The 16,555-nt window shown below is 36.9% G+C and overlaps 1 long non-coding RNA gene across 2 annotated transcripts; it reads right to left on the minus strand.

Annotated features, from left to right (window-relative positions):
* Positions 1–7,318: 7,318 nt before the first annotated feature.
* On the minus strand, positions 7,319–16,480 carry LOC120311694. Of its 2 annotated transcripts, none has more exons than XR_005557696.1 (3): positions 16,175–16,480; positions 14,909–15,066; positions 7,319–7,859 (listed from the first exon to the last, which is right to left on the minus strand). It is a non-coding gene; the product is annotated as an uncharacterized LOC120311694 (long non-coding RNA). The 2 variants fall into 2 exon arrangements; XR_005557695.1 differs by having other exon boundaries at positions 14,909–15,261.
* Positions 16,481–16,555: the final 75 nt, after the last annotated feature.

The following is a 16,555-nucleotide window of genomic DNA, read 5'->3' on the forward strand; positions in this document are numbered from 1 at the left end:
CAAGGCGTTCAAACCAGTCAGTCCTAGAAGAGATCAACCCCGACTGCTCTTTAGAAGGCCAGATCCTGAAGTTGAAACTCAAATACTTTGGCCACCTAACGAGAAGGAAGGTCTCACTGGAGAAGGGCCTAATGCTGGGAAAGATTGAGGGCAAGAGAAGAAAGGGACGACAGAGAATGAGGTGGCTGGACGGAGTCACTAAAGCAGTAGGCGTGAACTTAAATGGACTCCAGAAGATGGTAGAGGACAGGAAGACCTGGAGGAACATTGTCCATGGGGTCGCGATGGGTCGGACACGACTTCGCAATTAACAACAACAACATAGAGAGTATAAGAACTCAGATCTTCAAAGAAGAAAGGGATATGTATTAGGCTTTTAAAAAGTAGGTTTCAGGAAGAAATGTGACCAAAGAAACAATGAATCTTAGATGGTGATCAAAAAAGCTCAACTGAAGAAATTCAAACAAGGCTTAAGCATGTAGCAAATAAAATGCCAACACCACTCTATCAAGTTATTCTGCCTCTGGAAGTCCAGACAGGTTTAGATTCTTTTCTATCTTTCATTCCCCACAGTCAGCAGATATTGAGAAACTGAAGTTCCTACAAATTTAACTTCAGGAGGAATGAAATTGTTCTTGTGCAAGATTTAGCTGACATGCTATCCTAAGTTTACCAAAAGCAAAAGGGATTAGTCCACAGGTTAGTTGTGGGTGTATTGTAACCTAACGGGAAATTATAACAATTTGCATTACTAAAGGCAGTTGTGACACTACCAATTGGCAAATAACCCAATGACAAACATTTAATTATGCCAAAGAAGACAATTAATTTTCAGGAAATTACTATATTTTGAGTTTATTTTAGGTGTAATTGGATAATTGCCTTCTTAAATTAAACAATATTATTCAGTTACAATAATTTAGAAATAGCCATCAATATTAAGGGCACATTTTCATTATTCTCTTAAGCTCCTCCTATCCTATTCCTTCTCTAAAATGGCTCATGGAAATCCTGTAGAGACTCAGACACTGCAAGTTCTTCAGTTAGCTAGTAGCCTACTATTTTCTTTAACTGGACAATCATCCTGATGCTGTACTACTTAATATTTTTTTAAGGTGGGGCACTAAAATATCCTGCTGTTCTAGGGAAATAATAGCCAATCACTTTTTTCTGTAGAAGGCATAGGAAATACCTTTAAAGGACAAGAGGAAGAACTGCTATCAAGGCAACAGTGTGATATACAGGGCTTGAATCAGTTCCAAGAAACTAATTGGAATAAACATCTCACACAAAAATAAAGTAAGGAGAGGGCAAGCACATTCACACTTGCAAGATTCTTTTCCTATAGCTGTTACAATAAACTTAGCCCTGGTTTCTAATTTGGTCTATCCCATACAGCTGACATGTTCTTATAGGTTAATCTTTCTAAACATAAAATGTACCTACTCGTGACTGGAAAAATGATGGCAAGCTATATTGCTGCTCATTAGAATGCCAAAATTGCAGGGGAAAATAGCTGGCTCAGAGAAAGAAAAATAGTAATTTTTAAATGTTTGGCTGGGTTCCAAGCTAACAACCTTCTACAGGTAGTCCTCTACTTATGACCACAACTGAGCCCAAAATTTATGTTGTTAAGTGAGACATTTGTTAAGTGGATTTTGCCCCATTTTCTTTCTTGCCACAGTTGTTAATTGAATCTCTTTGATAAGTTAGTAATCCAGTTGTTAAGTGAATCTGGCTCCCCCATTGACTTTGCTTGTCAGAAGGTTGCAAAAGGTGATCACTGGACACAGCAACAGTCATAAATATGAACCAGTTTCCAAACATCTGAATTTTGTTCACACGATCATGGGGATGCTGCAGAGGTCATAACTGTGAAAAATGGTCATAAGTCACATTTTCCAGTGCCGTTCTAACTTTGAACTTCTAACTAAATGAACTGTTGTAAGTCAAGGACTACCTGTGTTTACAAATGTTATTATATCCATTGTGCTGTTACAGTATTCCTAATAAAGAAAATGCTAGGAGACGTTAGAGACTAAGGTAATCATTGACTTGGTTGAGGAGCATAGCCTGCTAGGGTTAGCCTGTAACCAAGTAAAGCAGACCAGGCAAAACGAGTTGATATAAAGGGGAAAAGATTGTTTTAAAACTGCAGTCTGGAAAATCCCCAAGTTGCCAAATGCATTTAAATCTGCTCAAAATTACCTTCGGCACTATCATTCATCACAATGAGAGAAAAAATATACATAATAGAAAAATATAAATTAATCATAAATTAACATTGTTTGCTATTGTATTTTGTAAACAATTTTTTTGGGTAAAAAATCATCCCCATTTGCACTAATGGGAACCAAGCAAAAACAAATAGTCTGAGCATACAAGCAGAGAATTCCTTTCCTAGAATTGAAGTTGGTGTGATCTAATTTTACAATTTCTCAAGTATTAATCTTTTATATTTTCTATTTAAAAACATGAAAGAGATGCTCTTTTCTTTGCACATATATTCTGCAGGTATACTGTCTCATATAAGGAATAGAATCTGCATTGAATGCCTACTGTACCTCATGGAAAATCATAGACACCAGGCACTTTTCAGAGCATGTACATGTAATTAAAAATGTCAGCATAAATATGAGGGCAATTCAGAAATAAACCTCCATTTGGTTATCCTTAGTAGTAGTCTCTCGGCACCAAATCTGGTCTTTGGGGGGATGATCAGAAACATCCCAACGGAACTGCTTCAAAAATTCTTGAGTGCATCTAGCAGTGTGTGGACGAGCGTTATCATGAACCAACACCACACCGGAAGTCAGCATGCCCCAATGCTTCTTATGGATGGCTCGCTGAGTTTTCGTAACGTTTCACAGTAGACTTCTGAACTGATGGTGAACCACACCTTAGGAACTTCATTAGTAGTACTCCTTTGGCATCTTCACATTTGGCGGAATTTCTATGGCACCCAAGAACTTTTGAAGCAGTTCCGTTGGAATGTTTTTGATCACCGCCCTCCCTATAGCCCAGATTTGGCACTGAGTGGCTACTACTAAGGAATTTCAAACCTTGTAAGATGTTATAATAAGTGCCTCAATTTGAATGGCGATTATGTCAAAAAGTAATGTAATGTTGTAGTTTTCAAATGTGTATAATGAAAGTTCTGTATCTGCGAGTGTCTGTCATTGATAACCAAACAGAGGTTTATTTCCAAATTGCCCTCGTAAAATGCTGCAATCTGTATCTGACTTTTGTACATTGATCCTGTCATAATGATTTGATAGAAGTGATAAGTAGATTTAATGACATGCACATAATGAAATTAAAATGGACAATTTCTGTGAAATATTGTTTAGTCATTTAACTTTATCTAAATTGTGCCTATTCTGCAAGCATTAGAGTAAATCATTTTCACCTAACTGAACCATATTCTACTGGATATAATATTTACACAAATATTACTTTTATCCTAAATATTTGCTTTTCTGCCTTTGGGTCATTTTCAATCAAGATGGCATCTGCAATCAGGAGACAGAAGACCTACTCTTTTTATTAGGTGCATTGTATGTAAAAAAAAAGGGTGGAACATAGGTCGAAGTCATGGAAACTACCTTGAACTTTTTTGAAACTCCATTGGAAAGCTACAGTAGGTTGAGGAGTAAGTTAAGAGAAGGTTCCAGGGAAAATTATGGATATTATGTCAAGCTTTTGAGGTCTGCAGACTGGCCATCCTTAAGCTACAACCCGCAATGTGATTCCAGAAGAAAATCCAATTGTTTTGCTTTCAAAAGAGATTACTTGCAAATAATTATGTACAGAAATACAGATGAAAAGTCACATTGACAATCTGAGTTCATTTTGTCTGCAAAATATTTGAAAATTGCACCCAGTTGAATGTGTAAGTAATTGCAGGGCGTTTTTTATCTCATAGAACAGAGTTCCGGCACCTTTTTTGGATGGAACCTTGTAGGGTAGGCAAAGCGGGTTGTATGACGTGTGTGAGTTCGGCATCTTTTTTTTTTTTTTAGAAAAAAAAGCACTGAGTAATTGTATTTATTTTCTAGCACTGATCTTCTTTCCTGTTCCATATAACTGATAGTATTCAATACTTAAAAATATAGTTCATATTTCCAATGCTATCATTTTTATTTTATTATTGTAAAAATATGATATATTTTAACTTTCAATAGCTTCTACTTAAATATTAGCTTTAAGACATTGGACCAGAACTAAGTTCAAAACCACTCCCAGCCTTGGAAATTATCTAAGTCCCTTTGGACTAGTCCAGGGGTAGGCAACCTTGGCTCTTTTATGACTCAGGAATTCTGGGAGTTGAAGTCCATGAGTCATAAAAGAGCCAAGGTTGTCTACCCCTGGACTAGTCACTCTCTCTCAACTGATCCTAACTAACAGGGTTGCAGCTGTGGAGGTAAAAGATGATTCTCATGGAAGATATCATGAACTCTTGGATGAAAGGCTGGATGCAAATCTAATAAGCAAATAAATGAATTGCCCCCCCCGTCTATAAACATAACAAAGATGAGAAAAGTTGAACAGAGTTTCTCCAAGTGTATCAGCCTTAAAAGGCTTTGTGACTTTTTAGATATTTCATTAAAACTTTTCATGTGAATATAGTGAAACAACCACACCATGCAAATATTTTGCAAGAGCACACACAGCATACAGTCAAAATTATAGTGTATCCATTAGTTCAGTGCTTTTCAAAACTTGGCAACTTTAAATTTAAAACACTCCCAGAATTACTGGCTCATATCTTAAAGTTGCCAATATTTTTTGCCTGAAATTTAAAAAAACCTTAATGTTGCCAAGTTTGAAAAACTTGAAAAACTCTTTATTAGCCCAAAATGAAGATCAATGTTGTATTTTACATTGAATTTGTGATCTTATTGGCCAACATAAAAATATATTCTTCTTCAAATATTGCTATAAGTGAGACGGAATCTATTTTACCTGAAAAGTGTAGAAACTGGATTGAATGACTGGAAGATTAAGCAGGGAAAAGTTAACTGACGGTTAAAAAGAAAGAAGAGACAAAGGTCATCCACATGCCTCAAGACTGTAAAGAACTGTTCCTAGTCATTTTCCTTCTTTCTTTTTCGTCAAGTGACAAGAAACAAGTGACTCTGTTTTCTTATTACTTTCACACATACTATTGAAAATAAAAGATAAATAGCCTGAAAAATATCAGTTGTATTGAAATCTTAATATCAAAAGCTATCAGATTAGTAATGTGATTCAAAAGGAATTATACATTGTTGATATTTAAGATAACTTCTATAAAATGCAAACCAGAGCATGCTGCAATTTTCCAACATTGTAAAGGTTGAGAATACATTAAGCAAAACTCAATGAAATTCACTGAATTCCTCTAATGATTTACCTATTGTATGTCCTTCCTTTTATTTGCTATATAAACGTTTGTTCAGACTAGTCTGTCCAACTAAAGTTGCACTCTATTGTATTTTATTTGGTGGCCCAAAGGTCCTGTGATCCTTAAGTACACTGATTCTTGGTATATAGGTATACCTTGAGACAAATCTGAAAAAAAAGCATTTACTTATCTTTTAATATTTAACTAAGGAGACATAAATTGCCAAAAAATAAGATATCCCAATGTGAAAAATAATGAATATGCTTTTCAAACTAAGGTCTTCATCCAATTAAAATGATTATAACACAACGATACATGTAAAATTATAGTTATATATCAGAACATCCTGCTGGATCAGATGGTTCCAGGAGATAGATTATTAATATAAAGTCCTTTGCCTTCCCCACAGAATATAATATGGTCATTTAGAATATAAAAGGAACTGAGATATCACCACCTCTACCATTGGTTGATTGATTAGATTTATAAAGCATCTCCCTCCAGAGCTTTTAAATAATACAATATAGTAACAGAAATTGAAACTGAGCTTTTACCAAATGGAGTGGAAAATTATCAGTAGGTCTGAGATAAGAACAAGATTTGTGGGGGTACAACAGGTAAGAAGGAAAAATGGTCCAAGGCTGAGTAGTTTCCACAGAAAGGGGCTCATAAAAATCAAGAGGAGGCCACAATCATGCAATCAAAGTCCTGTCCCTTTCCCCCCATGCACTGAGAGGATAAAGCTTTGATCATATGTTTGTGGCTGCCATTTTGACTTTTTTTGATACGTCCTTCCTCTCAAATATGCATGTTTTCGAGTGTCTTTTGTGAAGAAGTTCATGAATTTGTCTAATCTCTTTTTAAAATTACATAATTATATCTTTAACAGAAAATTCTATAGTATTTATAGAATAATATTAGGTTAAAAGGATTATACTTTACCACTTTGGAATGTAAGGAGCTAAATTTGGTAAGGAATTAATTTGATAAGGAAGTTCAGGGTTACAAGGACACATTTCTGTGAAATTACCAATTCTATCTCTGAGTCATTTAAGACTTTTTCACATATATTATTTAGATTCAAAATGTGTTAATTTAGACAAATTTTAATTTGGACATGGACCGATACTAGTCTGTGGTTTGTTGGGCTGCACAGCTGGAGGTTAGTGGTGGATGAACCAGTGAAACAGAAACCATTCCCCTCCCCCCCCAGCTCCATGGAAAAATTGTCTTCCACAAAACCAGTCACTGGTGGCAAAAAGGTTGGGGGCAGCTGCTATAACATCCAATATAAGGAAATTATGCTTCTGAAGATAAATGTTTTCTGCCAAAAGAAAGGGAACACAGAGCACCATGGATGCATCCTTCTATATGTAACATATAGAATAAAATTGATACAATTTAGTTCAAACAAAATATAGTAATGTTTCTCTATTCATAATTAGATCACTATTATATCTTCCACTGTATATGGTAATCAGTTGTAGTCTTTTTTAAACATGGATTTTTTCCCCCAAAATATGAAGACTCAAGGCAATTTTCTTGAAAACACTGCATATCTTTCCACTGAAATTATAGTAATTTGTGCCTTAATTTAAGTTAAAACAGATGATCTATCTAGAGGGAAGGACATTTCAAATGTTTTTAAATGCAGTTAACAAAATGTAATATTAAATATTAGCATTGAAATAAGAAACTAAAAATGAAGCAGTGAAACTCTGCTATGAAACATATGAATAAATAGAATAGTAATTTACATACAGTATGAGTAGTTCACACTTTATGAAATAGGAAGCGTTTCCTCATTTATGGCTTTAGAAGAAGGTAATGATTGATTACATCAACAAATAAAATTGTTACACCTCTTTAGTCAGCACTGGACCTGAATAGGACATTTTAAATAGTTCACAGAGAAAACAGGAAATACAGCAGTTAGGCTATTTATTTATTAGTAAAGGCAAATAAATATTTGAGGCAAAACAATATGTGCACTAAAGCTGTACATAAGAAGTTTAATCCAAAGGCTTCTCTGTTGTATCATGTTGTCAGTTAGAGATTCACCAACTGAACTGTATAAAGTAAGTATCACTCTGGAAACTCAACCAAGATTTAACCACAGAAGAGACTATGGTCACAGACTAGCTCAATGACTAGATCAGATAGATACGCAATAGCTTTTGATAGAAGAGCATATGTATAGTTCAGGGTGAACTGTGAGGTCCTTGGTGCTCTCTGAGCCTGCTTGTTTTCTTTAGACATTTCATTACCTAATTAGGTACCATCATCAGTGTTAGAAGGGAATGGGGTTTGCTGTCATTTTATATTGTTGATCTTCTGTTAATCGTGGTGTTAATCTCTGCATCTGGCTGTTAATTGTTGGTAAGAAGGTGTTTTGGTCTTTTTGTTTCTTTTGGGGGTTTTTGATCATCTTTTTTGAATGGTATGTGGATGTTGTTTATGCAGTTGTTTGATTCTAAAAAGGAAAGAAGCTTTAATAACGAAAATCAGCTACTGCAAATCAAGCAAAATCAACTTCATAACAGCCACAGGATTTAAATCTTAGGCCTTTTCAGGAGTGTCCAGAAGGTGTGGTCAAGCAGAGTTTTGGTTGCACTGTCACAGCTGCTTAAAAAAATACTTTTTTTATAATATTCTGCAACACCCTGTGTCTTTCACTCACCTTTATATAGTAATAGACTTCAAAACATTCATTATTTTCCTAGAATCCTGAATTAAAGGGCTGCCTATCTCTCCTTGGACAACAGAAAAGTATTTCGGCATAACATTTGCTAGCTTCATTGGCGAACTCTATTCTGCATCTATTATCTACATTTTAGCTTGCTGAAGAATGGTGTTGATAAGCCATGATCACAAATGGATGTTGCCAATGCCATGATTTCACATGGGCAGGGCATGTTCAGCAAATGTGAAACATCTGGCTTTTCTACTTAAATGCATTCACCCCTAACCTCTTCAAGTTGTAAATTGATTAGTAGACCCACCTTCTCCATTGCTGCACTGTAAAGCAAGACAGGACAATTTAATGTATCCATCCATTCAGCAGCTTAAGTGTGGAGTTATGAAAAAGCATCAAAACTGAGATCTTTTGGGAATATGGTAAGGCAAGTGGCTGCAGATCTAACTGTCTGCAAAAGCTCAACATCTAAATAGTTGGCAGCAGGGGTGGGAAGAGGATGACTATGCCAGCATGAAGAAGCCAATAGGCACCATGCTGATCCCACATTCTACAGGCCATCCACCAACAGATAAACTGGTAAAGTGTTCTGCTGCACCAACAGAACAGCTGGCAAAGTGCACAAGATTTTATGTACTTTTGAACTGCTGTGTCTTGTTATTAGCTTAATGGGAAAATCCTACTTTAACACTGGAACAGTTAAGAACAACCTTAAGCTTGTCTCATGCATGGTTCAGGATAATATTATGGATACATGCCATAAAAATGGAGTTGTCACAGCACATTAGTCCTGTAGTTAGATGAAATTGGAGAAAAATTCTGTGACACACAGTACCCAATCAGTTGCATCAAAAAAGTTCACAAGCAGACCTAGAATGTAATAATCATCTAACAGAGCAAAAACAACAAAACGAACAGGGGTCATTGAACTAAGAATAAACATCAGGCCTGAGACCATCTTGAATTGCACTTAGAAGCTATTTGGTAATCAGTGCAGCTTACATAACAGTGGTGGCACTAGGCACACCGTTACTGCTTATGCTGCTGCATTTTCAACCAGTTGTAGCTTTCGAATGGTCTTCAAGGCCAACTCATTAAGATTTATCCAGTGGAAGTCCAACTCTGAACAAATCCGAACAACTTTGTCTGCCAGATAGCATCAATATGCACCACCATGAACTTGGAAATGATCTTGTGGCCCAAGCCCCTCCCCTGATCACGACTGGACCACCCTAAACAAGGCCGCTGGGTGGCTATCAGAGATGCAAAAGTGATGGAGAAATAGCAATGTTTTTTTCATCTTTTTTACTTGTGTTTGGTCAGTTTCACTCTTTGTCTTCCTCCTATGATGCTCTGTAGATGTCACTTTTGGCTTTTCATCTCTGAGAGTTCTTCAGAAAACCAAAGAGTATCCCAAGATCAGTGTACAGAAGAAAGCTGGCTAGAAATAATCCAGATATAAGACAAATGTGATACAATATGTTTTACAGGTGGCACACATCTCCATCAACAGTTGCCAAGATAAACAAATCAGACAATAAGAAATGTTGGATATGCCATGAGACAGAAGTTACATTCTACCACATGTGGTAAACCTGTTAAATAAATGTTGGAAAATGTTGGAAAGTCATAGACAGCACCATTCAGAGAATCTTAGAAATGAAACATAAAATGAAATCAACATTCTTTTTACTAAATATAATCCTAGAATATATCAATAAAAACATCATATAGTAGTTTATTAAGATAGATGCTTTGCCCAACATTGGAAAAAGGATGCAGCACCAATGATATCTGATTGGGAACTTAAACTTGGAGAATGCACAACAATGGCAGAATTAACAATATATATGCATAATAGTTTAAATTTAAGCAAGAATGGCTCCCAGACATATTATATATCAAGTAGTAAGGCAGAATATGATTTATAATGTTTGTGTTTACAAACACTGTAAGTCATTTGGCAAAAAAAAAAAGAGGGAACTCAGAAACAAAATATTCATCTATACTATTTTTGTATGTTTTTTTCTCTCTCTCCTTAATTCTCCTCTTCTTCCCTTCTACTGAGTCAGTGCTTACTATTGTTACTGATATGTTTTATGGCCAGCTTTATCATTAATTATATACATAATAGCATGATAATTATATAATTTACTTTGCAAATAGAAAGTTGCTGATTTAAAGCCCACAGAGACAATTTAATTATTTTTTTTCTTTTCCTTGTTGTTGTTGTTAATTGCGAAGTCGTGTCCGACCCATCGCGACCCCATGGACAACTTTCCTCCAGGTCTTCCTGTCCTCTACCATCTTCTGGAGTCCATTTAAATTCACACCTACTGCTTCAGTGACTCCATCCAGCCATCTCATTCTCTGTCGTTCCCTTCTTCTATTGCCCTCAATCTTTCCCAGCATTAGGCCCTTCTCCAGTGAGTCCTTCCTTCTCATTAGGTGGCCAAAGTATTTGAGTTTCAACTTCAGGATCTGGCCTTCTAAAGAGCAGTCGGGATTGATCTCTTCTAGGACTGACCAGTTTGAACGCCTTGCAGTCCAAGGGACTCGCAGGAGTCTTCTCCAGCACCATAGTTCAAAGGCCTCAATTCTTTTGCGCTCAGCCTTTCTTATGGTCCAACTTTCACAGCCATACATTGCAACTGGGAAAACCATGGCCTGGACTAGACGCACTTTTGTTGGCAGGGTGATGTCTCTGCTTTTTAGAATGCTGTCTAGATTTGCTATAGCTTTCCTCCCCAGGAGCACGCGTCTTTTAATTTCTTGGCTGCAGTCCCCATCTGAGGTGATCTTGGAGCTCAGAAAAATAAAATCTGTCACTACCTCCATTTCTTCCCCATCTATTTGCCAGGAATTGAGAGGGGCGGATGCCATGATTTTGGTTTTCTTAATATTGAGTTTCAAGCCAACTTTTGCACTCTCCTTCTTCACCCGCATCAAGAGGCTCTTTAGTTCCTCTTCACTTTCTGCCATTAGAGTGGTATCATCTGCATATCTTAGGTTGTTGATATTTCTCACGGCAATCTTAATTCCAACTTTTGATTCATCTAGCCCTGCCTTTCTCATGATGTGCTCTGCATATAAGTTAAATAGGCAAGGTGACAGTATACAGCCTTGCCGGACTCCTTTTCCAATTTTGAACCAATCAGTGGTTCCGTGTTCGGTTGTCACTGTTGCTTCTTGACCCTACTGTCCCCTGAAATTTTTTTAAAGTTCAGAGATGCATTATTTTATATTTTTTCCAGTTAACTAAAAGGATTATATCCTGAGCTTCCACAGCACTTGAATGTGATGAAAACATGAATATTAACTATTTAAATTTAGAACCAACATTTTTTTCATATCTTTTTAAAAATCAGCTTTATAAGTTAAGGAATGTTTTGTTCTTGTAAAATATTTCAAATATCGATTTATGGAGATTTTTAATTATCCAAGTCATAGTCATCCTTATTTCACTTACAGTTATTGGAATCTTTTAGAAGTAAAATAATTTAGGGTCTTTGGTGCATTCTGAGCTTGGTCGTTTTCTTGCCGAAATTTTGTTACCCAAACTAAGTAACTTCATCAGTGCTAGCAATATTAAAATAATTTATACACGCAAGGATTATCTGAAATACCTCATTTAGTTTAAATATTTTGAAAAAACTTTTAGAAAAATGCAATTGTTAAAATTTATTTTACACACTGAATACATAAGGCATCTTATTTTCTACAATGAAAGTAACTTTAAACTACCGTCAATACTTCCACAAATAACTTGTCAAACTTTTATTTTATAAAAAATTGTTAATCTTTGTTAATGTACAGATAAGTGATTTTCAGTTTTATCTTTTAAATGGAAGAATTACAGTATGTAGCTGTTTCAGAAGTGACTCAGATGAAAAGAAAATGCTTAGAGGTGATCCCAAAACTTAATAGTGACTATGCAAAGAGAAAGAGTCTTCAAGCTATTCTTAGTTGTCTCATAGAAAATGACAACCTTGTTTGGACTTTTTAAAGAAGTATATATGGGTTACATGGGGATTACAAATAGAGATAGTAAACAAATTTAGGCAGTCTCAGTGCTGATCTGCTATGAATCCACATTCACCTTTTGGCCAGAAGTATAGCTGTCCTCAGAGAATCAAATTTTTTTCTATATTGAACTAAAGCTAGTAAACAAACAAAAAAGGCTACTTCCTGTATGTTAGTGTGTGTTTATTCTCTTTTTGACATCTCAGATGATCTTTTATGGTAGCCCATTCTAAGATAAGCTGTTTAGATAAACTAGGGTGACACCAGTGGTTAGAATGCAGTATTGCAGACTAACTTTGCTGACTGCCAACAGTTCGATCATGACAAGCTCAAGGTTGACTCAGCCTTCCATCCTTCTGAGGTTGGTAAAATGAGGACACAGATTGTTGGGGGGCAACATGCTGACTCTGTAAATCACTTAGAGAGTGCTATAATGCACTATGAAGCAGTATATAAGCCTAAGTGCTATTGCTATTGCTACTTTCGTAAGAACTAAAGACCTGGCTCTCCAGTTTGCTTGGGATTCCAATATGGGAGCATCACAGTAGAGGTAGTTGATAGTTTAACAACAGATTCCACATCCTCCTCATCCTGCTCCTGGCCTCCCCATCAATGAGGTCCTTGATGCTCTCTGAGCTTGCTTGTCTTTTTGCAGAAATTTCATTACCCAAACTAGGTAACATCATCGGTGGGTGACATCACCAAAAAAGAAATCACCAGCACTGATGACGTTAAACAAGCAAGCTCAGAGACCACCAAGGACCCCTCATTTCAATCCTGAGCTACAAATATTCGCCTTTATTAGTCCTCATCTGTCTCAGATGTCCCCTGAGAAGCCCCCTCCTAAAGTAAGGGAGGGATGGAGCACATTCAGACTTATAAGATTCTGTTATTATAGCTGTTCCATAAAAATAGTTTAGGTCTAAACCTAAGTTATTCGTGGTTTGGTCTACTGTATAAGGCTGGTACATGCCGTCTTTCCGATGCTCGGACCCGAACCCAGACATGAAGGGATTTAAATAATCCACTTTGCATAGGCTCTCTCTAGTTGTTCTCCTAAGCACTTTCTCTGCAATCTTCCCCAAAAAGAGAAGGCTGGAGACAGGGCTGTAGCTGTCCATGGCCTCGTGAGGAAAGGTGCACTACCTCTTTAAAAACCCTTAGCATCATTCCTTCTCTCAAAAATGTCAGCTTGAACCAATCAGAAAGACCCAGATCCAGACAATCTGTACCACAGATAATCATAATCACTACCCCAGAAGCCACAAGTTCAAATGACCCTCAGATGACTTCTGAAAATGTCAATTCCCTGGAGCCCATAGTCAGAGAACGATGGTCATAGTAATGGATAGAGAAGACAGGGAATGGCAGCTGTTCCTGGCTCATGAGTCTGAATGCACCTGCTCGAGACCCATAGTTAATGCTTAGTGTGAGTCAGATTGAGGTGGCTTAAAGTCTCCATAAATGAATAACCAAATATCTCACAGGACTCTGCCCAGCCAATACCTCCCTCTCAGTCAAATGTGACCAATTTTGTCTGTAAAGTTTAGCAATATTGTCACAGCAGACTGAAAGAAGTTTGCCAATATAAAACAGTTAATTTTAAAGAAGGCCACCAGAGGACAACCAATAAATGCAGATAAGTAATTGACACTTCATCACCCTTATCATCATGGGGTAGACCTATTTGGTCTTTTTTTTTTTCGCTTTCATCAACATTGCACCAAGAATTTCTTCTGATCATTCTTTCTTTCTAAGAAGAACCCCCTTCATAAATACTGATCACCTCATTTCATTGCACCTTACTGCAAATGTGCTCAGATCAGCATATTGCTTCAAATGAAATCTTTTTTCAAGGACACCTCTGGTTTTTTTGGACAGCCTCCCATTACGAAATCATTTTAAACTGAAGTACGTATATCTGAAACTAAAAATTAAGGAATATATTATGGGAGCTAGATTGCCAACAGGAGAACCCCCTGTGACATTACTTATTTGTCATTAGTTAATTGCACAGAATTGTGCAAAAGAAAATGACAGTTTGAGCTAATTTCTGGGTTCAAAAGATTTTTCTTCTTTGCAAAGTAAGTGCACTAAATATGTACCATAGCTCAGGGGTAAGCAACTGGGTACACACCAGATGTTTTGTACTATATTTTTTACAATTTTTGCATTAACTGTGGGAGTTGGTCCAAAATATCTGGAAGGCAAATAGGGTGTTCTAATACTCTTGCCAGAATTGTAGCCAGAATAGTCCCAGTTTGAAAAGAGAGAAATGTATTAGTATATGTAGGCATAGCTACTTAAAGTTTATGCAGGCAAACATTTAAAAGAAACCATATTATCAAATAGAAAGCATATTATCAAATAGGTAATTCCTATTTGCAGTTGCAATGTAACTGATGCTCTTAATTACTTTCAAAGCCTTATCTGAAAGTACTTGGGAAAGCAAATACATAAATCTTATAATGCTGTACTTCTCTTTACCAAATGACATTCTGGATTTTTAAACCAAATTGTGCACTTTTAGGAGTAATGGAAATATATAGAGAAAACTATATGATAATTACTTCATAAGTCAACTTAAAAGTTGAAAAGGCAACAGTTTCAATATATTTTCTAAAATTAAGCAAAAATCCATCTAGGAGTTCTTAATATTGGGTACACTGAAATTTTTCTCGAGATCTTAACAAAAGCAGCTAATGTTTTAATATAAAACGTTAACACACTTTGAATATATTAATAATGTTTCAAGCTCTCTGGAAAGCTAGAGCTGAAATTACATTAACCATGTTTCAACTTACCTTTAGTATTTTCTTTGGCATATAAAGAAAAGGCAATATCCAGTCTTAATATTTGAGCTTGATATGTTTCAAATTTAAACATTTGCTCTTCAGTATCTGCTACAAGACAAACTCATGTACTTGATCTTGGCATTCCTGTAGTGATGTACACCAGGACCCTGTTATTTGGAATTGAATAAGGAATGAATATTTGGAATTGAATTGAGGAATGTCCCTATAGGGTTTTGTTGACTGCTTTAGATCAGGGTAGATCTGCCCCAACTGATAGATCTCTGGATGGCATGTAGTAGGTCAGCGTGAATTTCTAAGTACGAATGCTTCTTTTTCTCCTTCTACGTCAGTTGATCCTCAGTCTGCAGTTAAACAGAATGTGAGGACTGTGAGTTCATGCATATCGTTTGTGATAGCAAATTATCACAAACTGTTGGTTTACCGACCATTCAGTTACAATACCACTGAAAAAAATTAATGACAATTCTCACACTTTCAACCACTGCAGCATCCCCACGGTCATGTGATCAAAATTTAGGCACTTGGCAACCAATATTATAAGTGATGGTTGCAGCATCCCACAAACACCATTTGAGGTCTTCTCGGCCGGCTTCTGACAAGCAAAGTCATTAGTAGGAGACATATTTACTTAACTGTACTGTGATTCACTGAACAACTGCAGTGATTTGCTTAACAACTCTGCAAAAAAGTGGTAAATTGAGTGCGAATCATTTAACAATTGCCTTGCTTAGCAACAGAAATTCTGAATGCAATTGTAGTTATAGGTCAAGGAATACCTGTACATTCTAGACTTTGAATCCTCCAATCTCAGTTCCTTCTTCCTTTATTCTTTTGCACAAGGGACCAAAGTCTTTTCATTCTATGGAGAAGTTAAGTAACTACAGGTAGTCCTTGACCTAAGTCAGTTCATTTAGTGACCGTTCAAAGTTAAAACAGCACTAAAAAAAGGAACACAATTATTGCAGCACCCCCACTGGTCATGTGATCAAAATTCAGATGCTTGGCAACTGGTTCATATTTATGACTGTTGCTGTGTCCCAAGGTCATGTGATCCACTTTTGCGACCTTCTGACAAGCAAAGTCAATGGGGGAGCCAGATTCACTTAACAACCGGGTTACTAACTTAACAACCACTATGATTCACTTAACAACTGTGGCAAGAAAGGTTGTAAAATGGGGCAAAATGCACTTAACAAATGTCTCACTTAGCAACAGAAATTTTGGGCTCAGTTGTGGTCGTAAGTCGAGGAGTACCTGTACAGCAATCCTTCTTCTGTATTCTTTTTCATTTTTGCGGACAGCAGCCGCCCCAATGGCTGTGTTGTGAGGAGGGGCTAATCGCAACATTCCCAGCCTGGAAGGCAAGACAAGCTGGGCATTGGGGCAGCAAAATCCCCCTGAACCTGCGACTGAATTCCGGGAGAAGAGGGGAGGGGAGGGTCCTTCACAGCATCTGGGAGGCGCTCAGCTGGACCATTTCTTCGGGCTTAGGCGGGCAAACGAGGAGATTTCCTCCCCTTCCTTCTTGAGCCTGCAGGTATCCCGGCCTGGGGGCGTCAGGTTAACCCGGGCTGCTCCTTCTTCTCGTCTGCCCCCTTTCTCTCCTCTCTGCTTTTCTTTACGTTCCTCCTTTCC

Source organism: Crotalus tigris, unplaced genomic scaffold (assembly GCF_016545835.1).
Source record: "Crotalus tigris isolate CLP2741 ecotype Arizona unplaced genomic scaffold, ASM1654583v1 scf7180000018371.15429387391:27106975, whole genome shotgun sequence".
NCBI classification, from domain to species: Eukaryota; Metazoa; Chordata; class Lepidosauria; order Squamata; family Viperidae; genus Crotalus; species Crotalus tigris.